This window comes from Dermatophagoides farinae, chromosome 3 (genome assembly GCF_024713945.1).
Source record: "Dermatophagoides farinae isolate YC_2012a chromosome 3, ASM2471394v1, whole genome shotgun sequence".
NCBI classification, from domain to species: domain Eukaryota; kingdom Metazoa; phylum Arthropoda; class Arachnida; order Sarcoptiformes; family Pyroglyphidae; genus Dermatophagoides; species Dermatophagoides farinae.
Genome location: NC_134679.1, coordinates 1,180,332 through 1,187,496, shown reverse-complemented (window position 1 = coordinate 1,187,496; position 7,165 = coordinate 1,180,332).

Sequence of the window (7,165 nt, the reverse complement as noted above, 5' to 3'; positions counted from 1 at the left end):
GCTATATAATAATTTCTTATTTCTGAATTTTTTTATTCCATTCATATTGAATCCTCCTTGGTCATCATCATCATCATCATTGGATACATATATGGCATTCAAAATTGGAAAAAAAATTCGTACGTGTACACCTGCACCTTTCTGTTGCAGATTGATGATTGAAATTTTATTCTGATCAGATCTGATTCTGATTTGAATATTCTATCAATTGGATCTTAAATTCTTGATGATGATCTAATCATCAATTATCATAATAACATTGTTTCTTTTATTTTGGAACAATCCAAATTATAATAATGGAATCTGGATTTTGATTGACATGCAAACATACAAACACACACACACACACACAATGATTTGACTTTGAGGTTTTTGTTTTCCATCGATCACTTGTCTGTCCTCACCATCAGACAACATCCAAAAAAACCAAAATGACGTGACATATTCGAACCACTTTTTTTTCGACATAAATATATTCTCCAAAGTTTAAATTGAATCAATCAAGCTAATGTTTTTTGGCGTGACATATACAGACATATTCATAAACATTTCCACTGACAACAACAGCAACAGCAACAGCAATTGTCCAGAAAATGGCAGTATTTTTTTTTTCTTTACAGCTTTATCATCAAATTACGTCAGAAGAAACAATAATTTTTTTTTTCATTTGATCTTTCCATGAAACCATAATAATAATTATAAAAACAAAACAAAAAACAAAAAACAAATCATAAAACATACACATTGTCTCCGCCCATATCACCAATGCTGCCACCAATTGAATTTTGTAAAATCAAAAAAAAAAAAAAAAAAAAATTTCATCAAAATTTTCGATATAATTACAGGGTAATTCTTTAATAATTTTCGTCCGATATATCCATCGTATCCGTGTGTGCAATCATAATGATGCCGTAATTTAACATAATTTACATAAAAAATCAATTAGTCACATCATAGGATAGTGTGTGTGTGTGTGAGAGAGAGAGAGAGAGAGAAGGAGAATAAAAAGGTGTGTCTTGTGGCCTGTCCCATAGTTGTTGTTGTTGTTGTTGTTGTTGTTGTTGGTTCATTGATTGATTGTTGATAATAATGGATAAGTCTTGAGGCTACTTATATATCGATATCGATAAAAAAAAAATGTTGTTGTCTCTGGTCCTCTGTCATCATTTATGGGTCGTATTCAATAATGTCATGTGATGTGATGTGAAAAAGAAAAAAAAAATCTTTTTCCACTGTTTATATGCAATGTATTAGATTGAAACATTTATGAACGACCAATATTTTTAATGGTTTAATGAGATATACAACAACAACAGCAGCAGCAAAGTTTCATCGTTTAGAATTTGAAAAAAAAACTGTAGAAATAAGAGGCTTATCATACAAACAATCAATATCAATAAAAATATTAAGTTGAGAATTTCAACGATTTAAAAAAAAAAAATTTTGAAAATTCCATTTTTATGACCATAAGGGTCATTATTATTATTGTCCATATATAGATGCTACAAACAGAATAAAATGTACTTGTATGACACATCCATAAAATTCTTTGGTTCATGGATCGAAATAATATTGATGACACATGGATCTGTGTATGCATCATTTTTATGATTAAATTATCATTTCAATAAAAATAAAAAAAAACATGAAACATAAAACATAAAATGAAATAAAATAAAAAAAAAATTATGACAATTTATGTCCAAAATCCTTAAATTTATAAATATTTGCCTTGTAGAATTTGTATTTGACACGTGTCCAAATGAACAAATGAATGAACAAAAAAAATTACGATATGAAATTTAAGAGAAAGAATTCAATAATAAGCTAATTACATGACCATTAGCACAAAAATTTTAAAATCATTCCCCAGAATCGTTTCAGAATCGATTCTTGAGCCATTATAATAATGAACAATAAATGTTTAGAATAATGTTTAATAAATTGATAAGAAAATTTTTCCACATAAAAAAAGCTTTTTTTCCAATTTTTTTTTTTTTTGAAAACCAAAAAGAATGCACCAGAATCCAAACTAACGTAGAGAGAGATTCTGGATTGTTGTTGTTTGTAACACACACAACAACAACTTTATTACGACTCAATGAAGAAAATAAAGTTGGTAAAAGTTAAATTATTTTATTACATTTCATTTAATGATGATGACATGGTCGGTCACTATAGTATGTCATGGATGTCATTTGATACACACACACAAACATACAAACCATGAGTAATAAGTTTCAAATGTATACCACACACACACACACACACACAAACATTTATTGATGACAATGAAAAAAAAAATTTGAACGAAGAAAAAAAAAATAAAATTGATTGCCTTTCCTTTAGGAATAATTTCATTTCTATTTACTATCTCGTATATGTTGTGTTTTTATGTTTCTGGATATACAGAAACAGAATGATGGTCAATCACCATCATCTGGTTTCTATTACGACGGTTATCATTATTATTATTATTATGGCACACGCGGTCGATCAATCCAATTGGATTTTTTTTTTTGAATCATTGTTGTTGTTGTTGTTGTTATTGAGATGTGTAAACCGATATCCTCATCATGTATGAATGAAAAAAAATCGTCCAAAACAGAAGATTTTCTTTTTTTTTATTTCTTCAAATTTTGTATCTATTTACCATGATGATGATGATGTGTATATATAAATTTTTCGCATAAAAATTTATTGAATTTATTCTGTGTTGTTGTTGTGGTCAGTTAGTCATTTTTTTTTCGTTCAATCACTGACGTTGTTGTTGTTGTTGTTGTTGAATCATTTAGTGTTTTTTTTTTAATTTGGAACGAAAATTGACTCGTGTCGATAATATTTTTTTTTTCAAGATTTTTTTTCCTATTAACAAATGAATTTTTTTTTATATATATATTTCTACTGCTCTAAAATTTAGTGCCGGAAATTGGCTCTGTCAATTTCCGTTTGATTTTGGCAATTGGTGCAAAAATTTTTTTTTTTTAACATCCGTTTTTATTTTTGGAAAATTGAATAAAAATCAATTCGTTGTTGTTGTTGTTGTCGTTGAAACATACATATAATTTATGGAATTTGTAAAGTGTTTTTTTTTCTTTTCATTCGTAATGACTATTACGACAACAACGACGATGAAAGATTCAATTCAAAAACATTGATTGAAAGTGAAAAAAAATGAAAAAAATAAATATTTGATAGGTGGAGTAGATTTGATTTGATGTTTAGGGATGTGTGTGTGTGTGTATTATCAACCAATATATTGGTGAACAAAGTGAATAATCGAAAGAGAGAGAGAGAGAGAGAGAGAGAGAAAAAAAAAAAAAATTGAAATTTTGTTTGATTGGTTCAACATAGTGTTAGTGTGTTTTTTGTTTTTTTTTTTTTTTTTTTGGTTGCACATGTCAATGCCAAATGTCGATCCAAAAAGGAAAAACTTTTTGGGTTGGTCCTTTTTTTTCTGTCTGTATAATTTTTTTTTGCTGGAAATTTTCTCTGAATAAATATTTTTTCTGATTGATATGCATCATTGGATTGTCGTTTGTTGTTGGAATATTTTCACACACACACACACTCGAAAATTTATGAATTTTTGAATAAACGAAAATTATAATAATTTTCACAAATATTCAACCATAAAATGTTCACATTTTTTTTTGTCTCTACATCACACGATAATTATTTATTCAGCAATTTGATCCATAGTTTATCCTTGGGATTTCCGTAAAGTTTTTTTTCTGGGTAAATTAATATCTATAGTAACAAAAAAAATTTGATCATTTTGTGTGTGTGTGTCTGTGTGTAATCCATGAAATGAATGTTTAGCTAAATGTTCATGCTGTGTGTGTGTATGTATGTTCATTTGTAGATGATTGTGATTGATGTGTCCCATGTTTATATATGCTAATATGATGTTTTGGCTGGTAGAAAACTATTAAACTAAAAGGCTTTATTTGCCTATATCGATTTAATTATCGATGAACAAAAAAAAAAAAAAAAAAATACTATGCTGTACTACCAGCTAGTGAAATACGATCAAACAAAACAAAAAAAATGTGATATAATTTGTACATACACACACAACAACAACAACAACAACAACAAAAACACATCGAAAGATAAAATGGAAATCTTTTTACCAGAAAAACGAAAAAACCGAAATGCGAATCATCATGAAATGTTTTTTTTTCTTTTTTTTTTTTTTTTTTGATTGATCGATGATGATTATTTGTACCCAACCCTAACCAAAGAATAACCATAACAACGCAACAATCACCAAACGACGACCAGAACTCAAAACAAAACAAAACAGCAAAAAAAAATGAACGGAAAAACCAGAAAAAAAAACGAACGAACTAATAACATTTGAGTAGTTTCATATTATAGATATCTATGGTCATTTAGTTGGTCATTCAATTCATTTTGGAATGTTGTTATTTTTCAAAAAAAAAAAAAAAAAAAATAAAAAAAAATCTTATCATAATGATAATGACATTGTGTTTGAGACATTTTTGCCGAAAAAATTCATACAAAATCTTTTGGTTTTTGTTATACAAGATCGATGAACGATGGATCCGTTCTGTTATATAAACTAGATAGAGATAGAGGATAGACCACTTGATTGATTGATCACTAAAGTTTGAACGCCACTATTTGTGTGTGTGTGTGTGTGTGGCTAGAACGGAAATGTACATGTAGCCAAATACCGTACATGCATAGATAGATGGATTTTTTCGTCTTTTTTTTTGAAAATGAATTACCCGTAACGTATTGTGTGTATGTGTGAGAGAGAGAGTATAATATGATATTCCGCAAAAACACTATTTTATAAAACAAATGATAATAAGCTCGAAAATTTGATCCATATCGATCGTGAATGTTGTTGATGATGATGATGATGATGATGAGCAGCATCAAATACATCATTCTAATGTGACGATCCCAAGTTCTGTGTGTGTGCAGAACAAAACAAAAAAAAAAAATTTCAATTTTTTCAAATGAAAAAAATGTTAATGTCAAAGTCAAAGTCAAATTCAAATTCAAAAAAAAAAAAAAAAATCAAGTGATATCAATATCCTGGTCATGGTCATGGCCATCATCATCATCATTGATATTAATATCTAGAGGTCACATACACACAAGATACACACACACACACACACACGCGTGAATATAAGTTTTATATGGATCCAAAATAAGTTCATGACCTCATGATGGAAATATTTCTATTTTTTTTTCACTAATATTTCCATCATCATCATCATCATCATAAAGATAGATCGATTTTGTGTTCCACCGGATGGGCAATATTGATGAATGAATGAAAAGGATGGATAGATGGATGGGGAAAGAGAATTTTTTCATCATCATCATCATCATCGTCATCATTTTGTATTGATTAATGATTTTCTTTTCTTTTTTTTTAAAGTTTAATTTGTTATTTTTTTTTGAATGAATTTGAAATGAAAAAAAAAATTTCAATTTCAATGTCAATTCATTGTGTGTGTGTGTTTGTCCGACCACTGCATGTGTCATTTGAATTGGTAGTGGTGATGGTGGTGGTGGTGGTGGTGATGGTGTTGGTGACAATATCCCAACCTCAACGAATGTGATGTCACAGAATTATTGTGTGTTGTGTTGTTGTTGTTGTTGTTGTTGTTATTGGCACATAGTGAACAAACTGGGTATGATTCAATTTAAAAAATTTTAATTTTAAATTTAATTTATTTTTTGTGTGTGTGTGTATCTGTGTTTGCGCAAGATATGTCGTCGTCGTCGTCATCGTCTGGTATCTGACACGAGGACATACAAAAAAAAAGAGAGACTGACAGGTTCGACACACACACACACACACTTGAGGCCACCAACACGGTTTTATCATTCAAAACCAATGGATCGATCGATTGATATCTGTGTACCAATAGCGGCCAACCAACCGGCTATTTAGCTATTTGGAACAATGAATTGTTTTTTTTTTGTTTGCTTGCTGGTAGTTTTTTTTAGCCCTAACCAAAAAAAAAAAAAAAAAAAAAAAAAAAGAATGGAATGGAATAGAATTTGAAATGATGAAAAAAAAATGAAGAATTTAATTTTTAAAATTGAAAAAAAATTTTTATTTTTATCAGTGAAAAAAAAATCCATGATTCACATTATTATTGTTAGTGTTTCTCTCTCTCTCTCTCTCTCTCTCTCTCTCTGGCTCGTTTTTTTTGGTGCGGTCATCATCATCATCATCCACAATAATCCACTGAGATCTTGCTGCTTACTTTTTCTATCATAGATAAATAGATCCAATTATCACATGGAACAATTTGCACGTTTTTTGTTTGTTGCTTTTTCAATAAAACGTGTCATCATCATCAATTGGATAACATTTTGGACAATTGACGAATGTGAATGGCCATGGATGAAAATGGTGATTTTTTTTTGTTCATTTCATTTCATTTGATTGATTGATTGATTTTAAAGCCGATTTTGGTGGTATGGTTTCACGCCAATACTGTCAAATTGGTTTCACTGATTTTGGAAAAGATTTTTTTTTCAGTTTAAATTCAACTTTTAAATGAATTTCAAATCACGTACTTCCATTTTTTCGTTCGTTGGTAACAAATTAATTTTCAATTATTTCTTTTTTTTTCTGTTGTAAATCATTTTCTGGTTTTCTGGTTTTAATCAACAACAAACTGGATCAAATCAAATCAAATGATCGGATTGCAAATTTTCTACCGGAAATGGACCACACTTTCACAAACACACACACTGTCGGTGGTCAATGTATTTCCATTTCCATTCAACCATGATGAATGAATGGATCCAATTCAGTTAGTTGGTTACCACATTTACACACAATACATATATTCAATGATGATGATGATGATGATTTGACTTCTATTGACTTTATGTTTATGTTATACTTGTTAAACCATTCATTCATTCATTCATTCCATTTACTACCATTAATAATGGCACCCTTTCTTGATTCAATTTATACTTGTCGTCATCAACATCAACATCATTAACGTTATGCACATACAAACACACACAAAGAGAGAGAGAGAGAGAGAGAGAGAGAGAAAGAGATATATTTCTCATTGCTTTGCATTTATAAAACACCGAAACCAATTAGAATCCATATATACACACATTTTGTCTTTTGTGTGCATTGATG